Source organism: Rutidosis leptorrhynchoides, chromosome 7 (assembly GCF_046630445.1).
Source record: "Rutidosis leptorrhynchoides isolate AG116_Rl617_1_P2 chromosome 7, CSIRO_AGI_Rlap_v1, whole genome shotgun sequence".
Classification (NCBI taxonomy): Eukaryota; Viridiplantae; Streptophyta; class Magnoliopsida; order Asterales; family Asteraceae; genus Rutidosis; species Rutidosis leptorrhynchoides.
The window spans coordinates 994,915-1,015,881 of record NC_092339.1 but is presented as its reverse complement, the minus strand read 5'-3'; the positions used below and the strand labels follow the sequence as shown (position 1 = coordinate 1,015,881).

General features: G+C 28.7%; 1 pseudogene; it reads right to left on the bottom strand.

Annotated features, from left to right (window-relative positions):
• Positions 1–9,465: 9,465 nt before the first annotated feature.
• Positions 9,466–20,967, bottom strand: part of LOC139857819 (protein S-acyltransferase 8-like) — a 51,121-nt pseudogene continuing 39,619 nt past the window's right edge.

Below are 20,967 nucleotides of genomic sequence, written 5' to 3'. Positions count from 1 at the left end.
TAGATATACAATTATATATAAATTGTATTATTAACTAATTAAGTATATATTAATACTAATAATAATTATATAAATAATACTCATAATAATAAAATTAATAATAATAATAATAATAATAATAATAATAATAATAATAATAATAATAATAATAATAATAATAATAATATCAATAATTCTAATTTATTAATATTACTATTAATATTTAGATTAATAATAATTATAATAATATTGAATGATATTAACTAAAATTAATAATAATATTATTATCGATAATAATTTGTATTTATATATCTTGTTTATATATATATATATATATATATATATATATATATATATATATATATATATATATATATATATATATATATATATATATATATATATATATATACATATACATATATATATATCTAATTCTTGAATTTTGATCTATATCATGTATAAATATTAATATTTTTAATAATACTAATAATAATATTATAAATAATAATATTATTAATAAAGAGACTATTAATAATAAGTGATATTTACAAACTTTTATTACTAACAAAAATGATAATTTGAATAAATTTAATTATTAATAATGATAATGATAAAATGATAATAGTATTAATATAACAATAATATCTCAAACTTGCAATTAAATATAATACCATTTATGTAATATTATATTATATGATGACATTTATTGTATTGTTAATATTTATATATTTTATATATCTTTAATAGAAATCATATATATAGATTCATAATAACTTATATATTTATATATTTATATATATGTAATTATTTTAATAATAGTTTAATTATTCTAAATATTATTTTATATTTTAAATTTCAATTAATTTAAAGTATACTTTATTAATTCAATATATTATATATGTACTTATATTTATATATATATATATATATATATATATATATATATATATATATATATATATATATATATATATATATATATATATATATACACATATTTATTTATAAGCAATGGTTCGTGAATCGTCGATAACAGTTGAAGGGTAATCATTCATGTAAACTATTCAAAAAATTTTGAAACACGGTTTAACAGACTTTGCTCATCATGTCGAAACCATATAAAGATTAAGTTTAAATTTAGTCGGAAATTTCCGGGTCATCACAGTACCTACCCGTTAAAGAAATTTCATATCGAAATTTGAGCGTGGTTGTCATGGCTAACAATAAAGATGTTTTTATGACGAATATGAGTTGATAAATAGATTTTTATCATCATTGAGCAATATGGGTAAAACAATTTGATTACTCGAAGCGTACGAATGAAGCTATCTCACAAGAGTGAAATGAGTAAAGGTAAATTCGTTTTAACTTCTGACGTAGTCAGGATTGAATTCCGGATTTCAAGGGATGTAAAGAAAATCTAGGAAATCTATAAGATTTGATTCTTCGGTGAGTAAGGAAATTAAGATCTCCATAATTAAATACTGTGATCTGCCTCAATTACCCTGTCTGATATTCCCATTATAAATTAAACTCTTCCGTTCCATTATTCTCACCATTCCTATACTTTCTTTCTTAGTTCATACATCCAAAAGATTGTGAATAAGCTTAATTCAGTTCTAATTCTTGATATTTTCCCAACTATTAGTTCTGTCATCCTTCTTTTCAATCTTCCACCAGAAAAATCTGTTTACTTCTACTAATGCCTTGGGATGATACTATTCTTAATTATACCGTGTCGTTATTTTGCTATTCGTATTAATATCCACGGTTTGTAACTTCCGTGTTGTTATTGGGCTTTATATTGTCTCTTATGTTTTGGAGCTCTTTGCCTTTTTATTATCCTCCCGACCTCTGGTAAAGCGAGTAACGGTCTAGAATTCGTAAGTATGGAATTTCGGATAAACATCAAGTTCTAAATAAGAAAGAATGTATTAGCACGATTTGATTTGTCAAATTACCAGAATCACTGAGAATAGAACTATCAAGAATATACTTTCTTGATATGTTCAGAAGTTAAGCAGAATGAAAGAGTTATATAACATGGCACATGATGACGTTATGGTCTGTGAATCATCGCGTTCCATTAGAAACTCAGCATGACTTACTGTAATATAATCACGTTGATCAAGTGTCATTATATTATACTAATTCATGCATCAATTTCTTTACATTTCTCCAGAATTCATTCATAAATTAAACTTAAATTTTACAGAAGTTTCCAATATAATGAAACACAGGAAGCACGAAGAGGTATATAATTTCGGACGAGAATATTTATGAAAATATCCTCAGAAATATCGAAGATATTTATGATGATATTTTGGAATTTCTAAGTTCGAAGGTTGATGAAGAATGATTTTCTGCAAGATTTTAACATGACTTCGGTGCAAGATATTCTCATTGAACATAGGGTATGGTCCTTGTATTTGTCCTTGGTCTCCTTCGTGGTTAGCTCTATCCGTTTTCCAGTTCCAACTTTTCTGAGCTTTTTCCAATATACTATTCTTTATCATCAAACTTCCATCGATTAAGGTCGTTTACGGTTGCCTATAGTTTCTGCTGCTTCATTCAGCTTTTTCAAAGTTCAATGTATTGATTCGTAGGCTGGGTGCTTTTCAAAATTTCAGAATTGAAGATCATAATTCTAGGAGATAATTGTTATATGTATACATATAACTATTGATGTAGAAATGCTACGAGATTCAAAATACTGATTGCTGATTCTCGGTAATTAGTATGGCAATTATTGTTACAGGGTATAGATGAATACTCGATGGGGTTTCAATGCATATAATGATTTTTTGGAAAGTCCAAATTCATTGAAGTTGCTGGTAAGTTTACTGCTAATGTGGTGGAATATAAACGGTTCCCCGGTAACGATGACGACAGGAAAACTTATATATCGAGGTTATAATAAGGCTAATTCGAATGAAAGTCGAAGTTGACTTGCTGGAGCTGTGATAAAATTTGCTACTTTGAAAGGGATCGCAAAGTTATTTTTGGTAATAACAATGCCAAAGGAGTTAGCACAGATACGTGTTAACATTTACTCAGGTTTCGAGTGTTTTCAGGTGGATAACTATATGTATAAATCCTTCCTTCCGTAGCGAAAGTGTGGTTGGTTCATCCTCTCGATTGAGGTGTTTTCAAGAATCATGAAAGGTTTGAACGCAGATTGGAATCATCAAGATACAAATGAGGTTTAAGATGAAATTAAGTGAAAAACTTGAAGAATTGTTTAGTTTCATATGTTATAATCAATATTTTTAATTCATTTTAATTGTCCAATGTTGATAGTCCACAGTTAGCAGTGTACAAATAATAATTCATATATAGTTTACTATATAATATTCGAATTAATTAATACGTATCGTGACCCGTGTACATGTCTCAGACTCGATCACAACTCAAACTATATATATTATTGTAGAATCAACCTCAACCCTGTATAGCTAACTCCAACATTACTGCATATAGAGTGTCTATGGTTATTCCAAATAATATATATAGATGCGTTGATATGATATGTCAAAACCGTGTATACGTGTCCCGATATTTAAAGTGCGTAAAATAAATAACAGAAATTAAATGACGATAAATAAAATTGCGAGAATTAAATTGCGATAAAATAAATTGCGATAATTAAATTGCGATAATTAAATTACGATAAATAAAATGTAATCAGTTAGCTAGGAACAGTTAGCTAAGATTTTGTTAGCGTGGATTCTTAACAGAATTTCTCATAGTTAATTTGTTTGTTTCTAACAAATTTTATTTTGTCCAATGTTTTCTTCATTATGCCACTTGTTGAATTCTGATAGGTCAAAATCCAAGTATGAAATTGAATGAAAATGGTTATTCTGTGGTGAACGGATTCGTATAGCTGTGGTTGTAAGTAGGATAGTAAATGACTGTTGAATCAGATTCGAAGAATGTACAGTGTAACTTATTAATACGAAATCTAAATATTCCTCGGGTATTACCTACCCGTTAAAATATTTTCACCATTAACAGTTTGTACAATAAAAATTTTAATTACAATCTTTATGAAAACATATATACATATATATTTTCTTCAGACGTAATTATGGATTTAATGAGTCAATGTGATATTAAACTCATCAGATTTACGGCTACAACTAGAGTATATAATCTCTAAAATATTAGAGAGTACATAATCACCATGAAGGACGAAGATAGTTTATGTAGAACGATTCGTAGAACGATGATTATGCTTGAGGTATAGATTGCGAGGTTGAGACGTGTGATGATGTTGTTATTATTGGTACTGGTAATGCTGCTGGTGCTTCTGATAGTGGTACTGTTGCTGTCGGTGCTACAAGTGTTGTTGGTGCTAAGGTTGGTGATGATGTTGGTGTAGTAAGTATAGCTTGTAAATCACGCACCATTCTTGTCAGGGTTTCAATTCTACCCTCTATCATTTCTATCCATCCACTCATCTGATTCGATAGATCTTGATTATCAATTCGAAGTTCCCTAACTTCTTCTAATATTCCCCTCCGATTGGTATTCGGAAGTAGAGGTTGAATATTTTCTGAGATTGCAGTAATACGACCTTCGAGGTGGAAAACTTTAGCAAGAAGGGTGAATACAGTGTTGCGCATAGGTTCACCGGTGAGTACATCATTTTCTCCGATGTTAGGAGGTAAGTTTGGTTTGCGGTAGGGTTCGCCTTCTTCATTTCTCCATCGAGTGAGTAAGTCTCGGACCCACCCCCATCTTCTCCAGAAAGAAAAATAGCTAAACGGTGGAGACACTTCGGGTTCATTGACTTCGGAGTCTACTTCAATACGCCTCTCGAAATTGCTTCCGGAACTAATGAAATCCAAGCTAGGTGTAGGATCCATCTCTTATGATCAGTTAGAGGATTTTCGATATGAAATGATTTTCGGTTATCGGATAATATTCTAATTATATAGAATATCTAATATAGTACAGAAGATCCCGTAGATCCCGGATGATATTAAGGAAACGTGTCAGATAAAGTCAACAGTAACAGATACGCTAAGATATGGATTTGTCTATACACTATTCATGCAATCAATGCAGTAAAACGTGTCTAGACTAAGAATAATGAGCAGGTAATTTCCTAAGGATGATAAGCAGATGATTTCTGACAAAAATGATAAGCAAAACTTTTGACATGCAGACACGGTCGAAGTCCAGACTCACTAATGCATCCTAACGACTATCAATTAGACACACTAATTCAAGACCTGGTTCGCTAAGACCACCACTCTGATACCAACTGTAGCACAGTTAGGGACAACCACCGTCCCACCCAGTGCATTCCCAGCTAACCGCCTGGTGACCACTGAGTGTACCTCAGATACTGATTTTAGGGGCTGCCTCTCGGCTACTACCAACCCTCGTAAGGGATCGCAAGGAGTAAGAGCCAATGCTTTGTCACAGGATTTTCATTTTCAGTTCTCATAAATATACGTCCCATGCATAGAGACAAAAATATCATTCATATGGATTGAACACCTGGTAACCGACATTAACAAGATGCATATAAGAATATCCCCTATCATTCCGGGAAATCCTTCGGACATGATAAAAACAACATCGAAGTACTAAAGCATCCGGTACTTTGGATGGGGTTCGTCGGGCCCATAGATCTATCTTTAGGATTCACGTCAATTAGGCGTGCACTAATTCTCAAAATTAGTGATGTTCCCTAATTCTTAGGCTACCAAGCTAAAAGGGGCATATTCGACTTCGATCATTCAACCATATAATGCAGTTTCGATTACTTGTGTCTATTTTGTAAAACATTTATAAAAATTGCGCATGTATTCTCAGCCCAAAAATATAAAGGGTAAAAAGGCAAATGAAACTCACTGTACTGTATTTTGTAGTAAAAATACATATGACGACATTTTAACAATGCAGGGTTGGCCTCAGATTCACGAACCTATATCATTGTGTATTTATATTAACACGCGTAATTGTAATCGAACAAATATATAAATAAATTTATTAATTGTATTATTTTTATATTATTAATACATATATATATATATATATATATATATATATATATATATATATATATATATATATATATATATATATATATATATATATTTCTTATAAAAAAATATTAATTTTTCTTATGTTATATGTATTAACTATATATTATTTGTTTGTTAAAAATAGTAGTTATAATGATACTAAAATAATATTAATATAGGTAAAAATGTTAATAACTATAATACTTGATATTACTAATAAGGGTAATAATGTTAATAATTCTATTAATGATAATAATAATAATAATGATATTAATAATAATAACTGTAAAAATATTAATTTTACTATTAAAGATGTTTATGATAATGATTTTAATAATTATATAATAACGATACTCATGATAATATTAATAATAATTCTTTTAATGATTTGTTATCATGATAATAATAATAATACATAATGATAATACTAATAATCATAGAATGTTACTAATACTAATATTTATGCAACTAATACTAATTTATATTATTTCCATAATACTAGTAATAATAATAATCCTAATAACTATAATAATAATAATAATACTTAATTGATAAAACTACAATAATAATAACATTAATAACACTTATAATACTAATTATAATAATTATAATCATAATAATAACAATGATAATAATAATAATAATAATAATAATAATAATAATAATAATAATAATAATAATAATAATAATAATAATAATAATAATGATAATAAAAATAAGTTAATAAGTGGGCTACCTTTAAATGCTAAAAAAAATAGTAAACAGTCCAAGCTGGGATTCAAACCCTTGACCTCTCGCTCAAACGAAAACACACTCAACCACTCCCCTGATTCTGCTTTTCTGTTTTAATTCACCTTTTTATTATATAAAAACCTTATCACCGTGTTCTTATTACTTCTCCACCTTCATCAGTTTAGATTTACCAAGGTTCAAACCCAAAACAAAATGTTTTATTATTCTATCATTTAATCGAATTAAAGTTACCAGTTGTGAGTATCAAATTTGTTTTAAAACATAAAATAAAAAGAAGAAAAAAATCTGTATCAGTTCCTGAAGAATAATTTTGATTCGAATTTGATTTCAAAAATTTAGAAAGTTTCAGGCTATAATTATAACATGAAAAAGGTTTCAATCCATTCATATAAACTTTATAAATTATTAATTTAACAGAAAACATCAAAACTAATTCGTATTTTACTATGAACAATTCCTTTGACTTTTCATTGTTAAACTTTGACTCGACGATTAATGATTAATACGATAAATTAAAGCTTGTAAACTTCCAGACAGTTTGATTATTGGATTCCAAACACGACTGCATTTCTACATTTTTAAAATTTACTCAATTTCATTGTATTGAATATCACAGTTAATATAACTATGAACATCAAACCAAATTTTAATTTTTAAAATATTTTAGATTAATATTCCAACATGAAAAAGGTTTTAAATCAATGTTATAAACTTTTTGAATCCTTAAATCGTCTTAAAACACAAAGATGAATTCGAATTTTACCAGGAACGGATCGGTTGACTTTTTGAGATGAAACTTTGACTCCTAAATTCGAATTTGATATAGAAATTTGGTTAGTGAAACTTTTCAGTTTGTTTAGATGAATTATTTCCAACAATCCTGCATTAACCCTTTTTGAAATCTATTGTAAAATCGACCTTTTTGAAAAATCAAGCCAAGAACAGGGCAGAAACTGTCCCTTCGTATTTTTCTGATTAAATTTGGTTTTATTAAAAGTTGTTACTGAATTCTGTGGTTTGTAACAGATAATGTGAGGTTGTATGGTCTTAATTATAGCAAGTTGATCGACAACAATATAATTGATCAGTATGAATATATATAAAAAATATTAAGGTCAAATTGTGATTCTGTTATAGATTGTACGATTGATTTGGCTGTTTAACGTTTTCAGAGACAGAAGACAAAATTTGTTAGAGTGTGATTAAGATAGGAAACGAATTTTTAAAGTAGATATACAATTATATATAAATTGTATTATTAACTAATTAAGTATATATTAATACTAATAATAATTATATAAATAATACTCATAATAATAAAATTAATAATAATAATAATATCAATAATTCTAATTTATTAATATTACTATTAATATTTAGATTAATAATAATTATAATAATATTGAATGATATTAACTAAAATTAATAATAATATTATTACCGATAATAATTTGTATTTATATATCTTGTTTATATATATATATATATATATATATATATATATATATATATATATATATATATATATATATATATATATATATATATATATATATATATATATATATATATATATATATATATATATATATATATATATATATATATATAATTCTTGAATTTTGATCTATATCATGTATAAATATTAATATTTTTAATAATACTAATAATAATATTATAAATAATAATATTATTAATAAAGATACTATTAATAATAAGTGATATTTATAAACTTTTATTACTAACAAAAATGATAATTTGAATAAATTTAAATATTAATAATGATAATGATAAAATGATAATAGTATTAATATAACAATAATATCTCAAACTTGCAATTAAATATAATACCATTTATGTAATATTATATTATATGATGACATTTATTGTATTGTTAATATTTATATATTTTATATATCTTTAATAGAAATCATATATATATAGATTCATAATAACTTATATATTTATATATTTATATATATGTAATTATTTTAATAATAGTTTAATTATTCTAAATATTATTTTATATTTTAAATTTCAATTAATTTAAAGTATACTTTATTAATTCAATATATATATATATATATATATATATATATATATATATATATATATATATATACTTATATATATATATACTTATATATATATATATATATATATATATATATATATATATATATATATATATATATATATATATATATATATATTTATAAGCAATGGTTCGTGAATCGTCGATAACAGTTGAAGGGTAATCATTCATGTAAACTATTCAAAAAATATTGAAACACGGTTTAACAGACTTTGCTCATCATGTCGAAACCATATAAAGATTTAGTTTAAATTTGGTCGAAAATTTCCGGGTCATCACATATTATCACTAAACCATAATATATTTATATTTATAGAAAAAATAGGATCTTAATAAAAAAAATTAGAATGTATGTCCAAAATAATAAGATATTATAATTCGTGTATATAATCAAAAGTTCAATTTTTTACAACAAGATTGTAAATGTTATTAAATTCAATATCTTTCAAAACGTTACGAAGTATTATTTATATTTATAATAAAATAATAATAAGAATTAAAATTAATTTATATTATACTCTACATATTGTTCCATACTTATTTATTATCTATCTATCTATATATAGTTAATATTGAAATGCTATAATGATGACATCATGAATAGTCATTTTTCTTCATTAAAAAATTTAAAAAGAAAATAGAAAAAAATCTAACCCACTTGGATGACATCATAAATCAATTTAATTTATAATTAAAATTTAATCTTTACAATTAATTATTAATTATGATTAAGATATAAATTAACAAAAGATGCAGCCTTTATTCCTTTTATAATTTACGGAGTATTTTTTATTTTAAATGGTAAATAAAATTACCCCTGTACTCCTCAATATTTTCGCTAAATCAAAAAGCATATACGAATACAAATCGTCATCCTCAAAATATCTCCCTTTTCCCAAATCAACTTAAAACCTTAGAAAACTCAAACGAATTGGATGCCTTTACTTACTCTCTTTTACAAAGAATTCAAATTTATCTCCTCAAAAAATAGTTTCATTCATCTTTTACACCATCTTTTAATGGATCTTTCATATACTATAAGCTTCATTAGAAGTCTTTTAAGGTGAATCAATCTTTTGATTAAAGAGTTTATCAATTAGATTATCTTTGTTTAATTCGTGGTTATGAGTTTAGACCTCATACCATTTATTGGTTCATGATATTTTTGAATTTGGATAAATGTATTTCATCATAAAAAAAATTTCTTTATAGTTTTTTACTTATCTTAATTATTTATTGGATGTATACCACATGTTTGATAAAATGACATGAATGAATTTGATTTTTGTTAACATGAGTTGCTATTCGTAAGGTTATGAATCCATAATATACACATATGTGCAATAGTAGAACACTGACTGTATAATGAGATGTTTGTGTTCATGGTTAGCATTTAAAGTTCCGTTTAGTATCTCCAATTTATTGAGTTTTTATATTTATTTTTCATTTAAGTATGTGTGAAGGTATAGGTACTAAAAAGTATGAATTTTTAAGTTTCAACTTTGATGAAAAACTACCAAAGTTTCTAATTGTACATCCATTGAGTTTCTAATTTTTTTATTTAAAAAAAGTTTCAACTTTAATGAAAGACCACCAAAGTTGCATCTGGATCTTTGAATTGTTGAAGGAAATTGCTGAAGGAAATTAGCAAGGTTAACCTATTTGGTACTTAACAATTACGAAAGTATTTGCATCTGTACATTTTGTTATGTAATTTTGTATGTTAAACTTTTCATTGTTTCTTACTTTGATAAAATTAGCACTTGTATTGTGTTCATGTACAGAGGAAAGGTTGAAGGGTTTCTGATTTTGAACATTTGAAGTTAAGGAAGGTAAAACTCTATTCATGGACACACTTTGATCTTTTAATGAACCAATGAGCTAATAATTGTATTTACCGGGGAAGATACTTAAGATTTTGAAAAACTAGCTTCATGAAAATATTCAAGATATAAATTTTAAAGTCAAGGTTAGTTAATTGCATAAAATATTGACTACTTGTCCATTTCTTTTGTATGTAATGAGTTAAATTTTAAGATATGGTCGTATGTAGAAAGAGTTTTTACCTGGGGATTAACTATTATAAAGATACTTTTCTTTTCATTTTCAGTTTCGAGTGGAGTTAAACACATTGTTTGATGATAAATATAACTAAATAAGTAATTTACCGATAGATACCTAGATTGCTCAGAATATTAGGTAATATCTTTTTTCTCAAAATCTTTACATGTTTAACCAATAAGTAAAATGGAATGAGATGGATTTGCTCCAAGGTAGAGTATATGGTGTCCTTTTTCTCTATTTATAAAAAAAACTATTTTGACTTTTCACCATATGGTTAATAATTGTAATGTAACTGTAATAATGGATAATCAAAAACTATTTTCATCAAAAACTATATATTGATAAAAATTGTCAATGTGATGAATCAGAAAAACGAATAATGAATAATCATTTATCATGACGATTTTTATAATAATTGGTACTCATAATTGTTTATAGTAATTGGCTACCATTTGGTTATATATATATATATATATATATATATATATATATATATATATATATATATATATATACACACACACACACACACACACACACACACACATACTAGTGAAATGACTAGTGAAATCACATGGTTGTTTAAATGAAACAGTTTAATAATAAGTTTTATGTATTAAGAGAATGTAAATGCTAAAGTCATTTAGTTTAATGACCCGTGGAACAACGAATTCCGACTAAGAAACTTGTTATTTTTACAAATATATTGATGTACTTAATTTGGTCATAATAAATGAACTACCTTGATGTACTCAACTTTGTCATTAAAACCTACATTATAACATTTTATTGAGACATTTATTTCACATACATATGTAACGTAGTTAATCTCGTAAAAAGCACCCATATATGAATAATAATAATATAATAACTATAATTATAATTATAATTATAATATAATAAATAATAATAAAGTTTGTTTAAAAATTGAGTATTTATATTTTAATAATAATTATTAGTAATAAAAAATGCCTCTTGATAAATGTTTAAAAATAAAAATATAATTATTATATGAAGGGTGTACAATATGCTTCAAAGTTTTTACACGTGTTTATGAGGTGATTTGTAAAAGATTGTACAATTTATTTTAAAGCTTATAAATATGATCATGTGGGTGTTTTATCATAAGGTTATACATAATGCTTCAAATATTGTACATATGGTCCTGAGGGTGTTTTACCTAACGGTTGTACATAATGTTTCGAATTTTGGTCATGAAGGTGTTGTATCATAAGGTTGTACATAATGCTCCATATATTATAAAATTAACATGTTAATATTTTTACTAAATATAATGAAATCATCACGAGGGCTTAGAATTTTTTCTTTATTTTAAATTTTTTAAGCTTAGATAATTCTTATTTATAATATCATTAAGTAGATTTAATTTAATTATAAAAATAATTCTATTTATGACATCACTTATATGCTTTCATAATTTTTCTTTTTGATTTTTTATAGAAGGAAAAAAAGTAATTATTGCATCATCATTTTAGCATTTTAATAGAATTTATAGATTATAACACGTGGAGCCCTTATACACAAATACATGATGTCATTAAGTATCATTTTTCTAATTAGAAAAAAAAAAGGTCGCAAAGATTGGTCGCAAATATCATTAAACTACACCTACTAATATGAAAATAATGTTAACATCCAATAATACACACACCCTTAAATCCCCAACCTAAACAAACTCTCTTCATTCATCGAATCTTTTTCTCTTTCAAAATCGTATTCTAAAAATGATGATGTCATAGATAAAAAATATTCAAGTTTAAATAAAATTCAAAAATATAAATAAAAAAATTCTAAACCTCTTATGATGATGTTATTAAAATAATTAATTGAATTTAATAAAAATACTAATACATTAATTATGTAATATATTAAGCATTATGTATAACATTAAGATAAAACACATCCAACCATATGTACAATATTGAACCATTATGCACAACTTTATAGTAAAACACCATCATGACCATATTTAAAATATCTGAAGCATTATGTACAACCTTATGATAAAACACTCGCATGATCATATGTACAGACTTTAAAATAAATTGTACAATCTTCTACAAAACACTCAATGAACAAATGTACAAATTTTAAAGCATATTGTACAACCTTCATATAAATTGTATATTAATTTTTAAAAACATTTCAAAAGACATTTGCTATTAGTAATTAGTAATAATTATCATTAGAAATATAAATACTCAATTTTTAAGCAAACTTTATTATTATTAATTATAATTATTATTATTATAATATTAATATTCAAATATGGATTCTCTTTACGGGATTAATTACGTTACATATGTATGCGAAAATGCATGTCTCCGTATGTTTGTAAAAACGACGACAAGTTTCTTAGTCAGAATCCGTGATTTTACCGGTCATTAAACTAAACGACTTTAACGTTTAGATTCACTTAATTCCTAAAACATGTCATTAAACTGTTTTGTTTAACCAAACCTGTAGTTCTACGGGTCATTTCAAATAACAAACCCAACCCAACCCTTAGACATCCATGACTAAAAATGACAATTTTTGCCCTCTCCAACATTTACATCTCTCGTGACTTCAACTAACTAACTAACTAACTAACTAACTAACTAAAAGGCCGGTCAGTCTGTCTGTAACCAAAAAACTAACTCAGGGGGGTTATTAGACTTCATCATTCACAATTCACTCTGCTACGTACATCTGAATCAATACCATTATCAATGTTGTTGTTGTTGTTGTTGTGACGTTGAGATATCTTTAACAGATCTATATCCATATCACCTTCTACCTTCATACGTTGTTCGTCCGCTCCCCCATCAATCGTCGCAGATTCCCGACTACTAGTTGTCGTTGGAGGTGGCCGTTGAACTTCTTGTACAGGATCACGAAACTTATTTTTTGATGGCTTTATCCTTGTGCAAAAAACTTCAAAAAAGTTGTTTGCACAACCCCGATCATAAACATTGTATCTGTTGTCACTTCTGTAACGGAAGTTTTCATAGGTCGTCTGAAAAAATGAATAAAATGAACATCATTTCATTTCACTACTAATAAGAGAGAGGAACGTATAAATATAAATACCTTTATTAAAAAATATATATAAAAAAACATAAATTTTAATAGGTCTTGCTAACCTGGTTTGAACTGATAAGATAGAGATGAAACCCGGTGAGTCTACCAACGAACCAAAGCGAAATGAAATAATAAACCATTAATACAACTGAAGCAGGGGATTCTTTCATTGCCTTCCAAACCCTACCCTCGTTATCTCTCATCAAAATCTTGATTTATAAAGCTGACATTGAAAATACGTAGATGCAAAGAAGTGTTGATGAAGCAACAAATAGAAAGAAGAACCTATAATTTTGCTGCATTAAAATAATAGTAATAGTTACAATTATATGACAAGAAAAAAGATAATAAGAAATCACTGACAAATTTTAAATTTAGGAAACTAAAATATGTATGTTACCAGTCCAGTGCATTGTCCGACCTAGGGACAGAGGTGGTCGAACCGCTCAACACAATTGTTACAAACTGAACAATGGGAGCAACGAGAAGGGCGATAGAGCATGCTCGTGTCACAATATTTGACTCTAAAACTCGGTGTTGTTTGTCTTCCGTGTGATGCTGCTGAAGTAAATTCTTCTTCTGGTGGATGCGGGTTACGAGGAACAATCCCGGGATCACGGGCTGAAGTAAGAAGAAGCACCACAATTACCTATCAATCAAATATCACCCAAACAATCATGACACGTATCTTGTGAAATGTCCCGTTCATATTGATTATAAACGTTCCATATTAATTGATTTCGTTGCGAGGTTTTGACCTCTATATGAGACGTTTTTCAAAGACTGCATTCATTTTTAAAACAAACATAACCTTTATTTTATCGATAAAGGTTTAAAAAGCATTACGTAGATTATCAAATAATGATAATCTAAAATATACTGTTTACACACGACCATTACATAATAGTTTACAATAAGAATATATTACATCAAAAATAAGTTTCTTGAATGCAGTTTTTACACAATATCATACAAGCATGGACTCCAAATCTTGTCCTTATTTTAGTATTCAACAGCAGAAGCTCTTAATAATCACCTGAGAATAAACATGCTTAAAACGTCAGCAAAAATGTTGGTGATTTATAGGTTTAACCTATATATTATCAAATCATAATATTAGACCACAAGATTTCATATTTCAATACATCCCATACATAGAGATAAAAATCATTCATATAGTGAACACCTGGTAACTGACATTAACAAGATGCATATAGAATTTCCCCATCATTCCGGGACACCCATCGAACATGATAATTTCGAAGTACTAAAGCATTCCAAATTCCAGAATGGGGCTTGTTGGGCCCGATAGATCTATCTTTAGGATTAGCGTCAATTTGGGGGTCTGTTCCCAAATTCTTAGGCTACCAAGCTAAAAAGGGGCATATTCGGCTTCGATCATTCACCCATATAATGTAGTTTCATTTACTTGTGTCTATTTCGTAAAACATTTATAAAGTTGCATGTATTCTCATCCCAAAATATTAGATTTTAAAAGTGGGACTATAACTCACTTTCACAGATTTTTACTTTGTCGCGAAGTAAGACTTGGCCACTGATCGATTCACGAACCTATACAAATATGTACATATATATCAAAGTATGATCAAAATATATTTACAACATTTTTTATTACGTTTTAATGATTTGAGTTTGTTAAGTCAGCAGTCCTCGTTAGTAACCTACAGCTAGTTGTCCACAGTTAGATGTACAGAAATAAATAAATATAAATTATCTTGGATTAATCCACGACCCAGTGTATACAAGCCTCAGGCTAGATCACAACTCAAACTATATATATTATTTTGGAATCAACCTCAACCCTGTATAGCTAACTCCAACATTACAGCATATAGAGTGTCTATGGTTGTTCCAAAATATATTATATAGATGAGTCGATATGATATGTCAAAACATTATATACGTGTCTATGGTATCCCAAGATTACATAATATATATTAGAATACATGAATAATACAATATAAGTTTGTTAAGTTATGATTTGTATAGAATTGTTACAATATTTTCCGTAGCTACAACAATAAAAAAAAACAATCTTGTTTTACCCATAACTTCTTCGTTTTAAATCCGTTTTGAGTGAATCAAATTGCTATGGTTTCATATTGAACTCTATTTATGAATCTAAGTCGGAAACATAAGTTACAAGTCGTTTTTGTAAAGGTAGTCATTTCAGTCGAAAAAAACGACGTCTAGATGACCATTTTGGAAAACATACTTCCACTTTGAGTTTAACCATGATTTTTGGATATAGTTTCATGTTCATAAAAAAATCATTTTCCCAGAAGAACAACTTTTAAATCAAAGTTTATCATAGTTTTTAATCAACTAACCCAAAACAGCCCGCGGGTGTTACTACGACGGCGTATATCCGGTTTTACGGTGTTTTTCGTGTTTTCCGGTTTCAAATCATTAAGTTAGCATATCATATAGATATATAACATGTGTTTAGTTGATTTTAGAAGTCAAGTTAGAAGGATTAACTTTTGTTTGCGAACAAGTTTAGAATTAACTAAACTATGTTCTAGTGATTACGAGTTTAAACCTTCGAATAAGATAGTTTTATATATATGAATCGAATGATGTTATAAACATCATTACTACCTCAATTTTAGTAGGTAAACCTACTGGAAGTGACAAGAAATGATCTAGATTCAAAGGATCTTGGATGGCTTGAATGTTCTTGAAGTAGGATCATGACACAAAAATAAGTTCAAGTAAGATTTTTACTTGAATTAAGATAGTTTATTGTTATAGAAATTGAATCAAAGTTTGAATATGAATATTACCTTGAATAAGAAAGATAACCTACTGTAAATAACAAAGGTTTCTTGATCTTAGATGATTACTTGGAATGGATTAAAAACTTGGATGTAAACTAGTAAACTTGAAAGGATTTTTGAAGTGTTCTTGAAGTGTTCTTCCTAAGATGATTATAGCTTGATTCTTGAAGTAATTTTTGATGAAGATGATGATTAGCTACTGGCAAAATTCGTTCATAAGTGTGTGTGTGTGTGTGTGTGTGTGTTGAGAGAGAATTAGAAAGAGAATTGAAAGTTAAATGGAGTGAATGATGAGTGGTAAGTGGTGAGTGGTGAGTGGGGTTAAAAGGAGTTCTAGTTAGTTGACTAGTTCATGGTAGAAGTTAAAATTGATTAGTCATGTATGAGATAATCAAGAGTGTAATCCCATGCTAGTTCCTATTGGTATATACACATAGTAAGTACGTCTTGAAGCTGTGTATAATACGGGTATGAATACGACTAGAATTCTTGATGAAAAAAGAATGGGAATGTAACTGTAACCATTTTTGTTAAGTATGAGTGTTTTGATATATGTCTTGAAGTCTTCCAAAAGTATATTAATACATCTAAATACACTACATGTATATACATTTTAACTGAGTCGTTAAGTCATCGTTAGTCGTTACATGTAATTGTTGTTTTGAAACCTTTAAGTTAACGATCTCATTTAATATTGTTAACCCATTGTTTATTATATCTAATGAGATGTTAAATTATTATATTATCATGATATTATGATATATTAATATATCTTAATATGATATATATACATTTAAATGTCGTTACAACGATAATCGTTACATATATGTCTCGTTTCGAAATCCTTAAGTTAGTAGTCTTGTTTTTATGTATATAACTCATTGTTAATATACTTATGGAGATACTTACTTATCATAATCTCATGTTAACAATATGTATATCCATATATATATCGTCATGTTGTTTTTACGAGTTTTAACGTTCGTGAATCGCCGGTCAACTTGGGTGGTCAATTGTCTATATGAAACCGATTTTAGTTAATCAAGTCTTAACAAGTTTGATTGCTTAACATGTTGAAAACACTTAATCATGTAAATATCAATTTCATCTAATATATATAAACATGGAAAAGTTCGGGTCACTACAGTACCTACCCGTTAAATAAATTTCATCCCAAAATTTTAAGCAGTTGGAGGTGTTGACGTATCTTCTGGAAATAAGTGATGGTATTTCTTCTTCATCTGATCTTCTCGTTTCCAGGTGAACTCGGGTCCTCTACAAGCATTCCATTGAACCTTAACAATTGGTATTTTGTTTTGCTTAAGTCTTTTAACCTCACGATCCATTATTTCGAAGGGTCCTTCGATAAATTGAAGTTTTTCGTTGATTTGAATTTCGTCTAACGGAATAGTGAGATCTTCTTTAGCAAAATATTTCTTCAAATTCGAGACATGGAAAGTGTTATGTACAGCCGCGAGTTGTTGAGGTAACTCAAGTCTGTAAGCTACTGGTCCGACACGATCAATAATCTTGAATGGTCCAATATACCTTGGATTTAATTTCCCTCGTTTACCAAATCGAACAACGCCTTTCCAAGGTGCAACTTTAAGCATGACCATCTCTCCAATTTCAAATTCTATATCTTTTCTTTTAATGTCAGCGTAACTCTTTTGTCGACTTTGGGCAGTTTTCAACCGTTGTTGAATTTGGATGATCTTCTCGGTAGTTTCTTGTATTATCTCCGGACCCGTAATCTGTCTATCCCCCACTTCACTCCAAAAAATCGGAGACCTGCACTTTCTACCATAAAGTGCTTCAAACGGCGCCATCTCAATGCTTGAATGGTAGCTGTTGTTGTAGGAAAATTCTGCTAACGGAAGGTGTCGATCCCAACTGTTTCCGAAATCAATAATACAGGCTCGTAGCATGTCTTCAAGCGTTTGTATCGTCCTTTCGCTCTGCCTATCAGTTTGTGGATGATAGGCAGTACTCATGTCTAGACGAGTTCCTAATGCTTGCTGTAATGTCTGCCAGAATCTTGAAATAAATCTGTCATCCCTATCAGAGATAATAGAGATTGGTATTCCATGTCTGGAGACGACTTCCTTCAAATACAATCGTGCTAACTTCTCCATCTTGTCATCTTCTCTTATTGATAGGAAGTGTGCTGATTTGGTGAGACGATCAACTATTACCCAAATAGTATCAAAACCACTTGCAGTCCTTGGCAATTTAGTGATGAAATCCATGGTAATGTTTTCCCATTTCCATTCTGGGATTTCGGGTTGTTGAAGTAGACCTGATGGTTTCTGATGCTCCGCTTTGACCTTAGAACACATCAAACATTCTCCTACGTATTTAGCAACATCGGCTTTTATACCCGGCCACCAAAAATGTTTCTTGAGATCCTTTTACATCTTCCCCGTTTCAGGATGTATTGAGTATCTGGTTTTATGAGCTTCTCTAAGTACCATTTCTCTCATATCTCCAAATTTTGGTACCCAAATTCTTTCAGCCCTATACCGGGTTCCGTCTTCCCAAATATTAAGATGCTTCTCCGATCCTTTGGGTATTTCATCCCTTAAGTTTCCCTCTTTTAAAACTCCTTGTTGCGCCTCCTTTATTTGAGTAGTAAGGTTAGTGTGAATCATTATATTCATAGATTTTACTCGAATAGGTTCTCTGTCCTTTCTGCTCAAGGCGTCGGCTACCACATTTGCCTTTTCCGGGTGATAACGAATCTCAAAGTCATAATCATTCAACAATTCAATCCACCTACGCTGCCTCATATTCAGTTGTTTCTGATTAAATATGTGTTGAAGACTTTTGTGGTCGATATATATAATATTTTTGACCCCATATAAGTAGTGCCTCCAAGTCTTTAATGCAAAAACAACCGCGCCTAATTCCAAATCATGCGTCGTATAATTCTGCTCGTGAATCTTCAATTGTCTAGATACATAAGCAATTACCTTCGTTCGTTGCATTAATACATAACCGAGACCTTGCTTTGAGGCATCACAATATATCACAAAATCATCATTCCCTTCAGGTAATGACAATATAGGTGCCGTAGTTAACTTTTTCTTCAACAATTGAAACGCTTTCTCTTGTTCATCCTTCCATTCAAATTTCTTCCCTTTATGCGTTAATGCAGTCAAGGGTTTTGCTATTTTGGAAAAATCTTGAATGAATCTCCTGTAATAACCAGCCAGTCCTAAAAATTGGCGTATGTGCTTCGGGGTTTTCGGGGTTTTCCACTTTTCAACGGTTTCAATCTTTGCTGGATCCACCTGAATACCTTCTTTGTTCACTATGTGACCGAGGAATTTAACTTCTTCCAACCAAAATGCACACTTTGAAAACTTAGCGTACAGTTTTTCCTTTCTTAACAACTCTAGCACTTTTCTCAAATGTTCTTCATGCTCTTGGTCATTCTTTGAGTAAATAAGTATGTCATCGATGAAAATAATGACAAACTTATCAAGGTATGGTCCACACACTTGGTTCATGAGGTCCATGAACACAGCTGGTGCGTTAGTCAACCCAAACGGCATAACCATAAACTCGTAATGATCGTAACGCGTCCTAAAAGCAGTCTTTGGAATATCATCTTCTTTCACCCGCATTTGATGATACCCGGAACGTAAGTCAATCTTTGAATAAACAGACGAGCCTTGTAGTTGATCAAATAAGTCGTCGATTCTCGGTAGTGGGTAGCGGTTCTTGATGGTAAGTTTGTTCAACTCTCGGTAGTCGATACACAACCTGAATGTACCATCTTTCTTCTTGACAAATAAAACAGGAGCTCCCCACGGTGATGTGCTTGGTCGAATGAAACCACGCTCTAAAAGTTCCTGTAACTGACTTTCTAATTCTTTCATTTCGCTGGGTGCGAGTCTGTATGGAGCACGAGCTATTGGTGCAGCTCCTGGTACAAGGTCTATTTGAAATTCAACGGATCGATGTGGGGGTAATCCCGGTAATTCTTTCGGAAATACATCGGGAAATTCTTTTGCGACGGGAACATCACTGATGTTCTTTTCTTCAGGTTTAACTTCCTTGATGTGTGCTAGAATGACGTAACAACCTTTTCTTATTAGTTTTTGCACCTTCAAACTACTAATAAGATTTAATTTCGCATTGT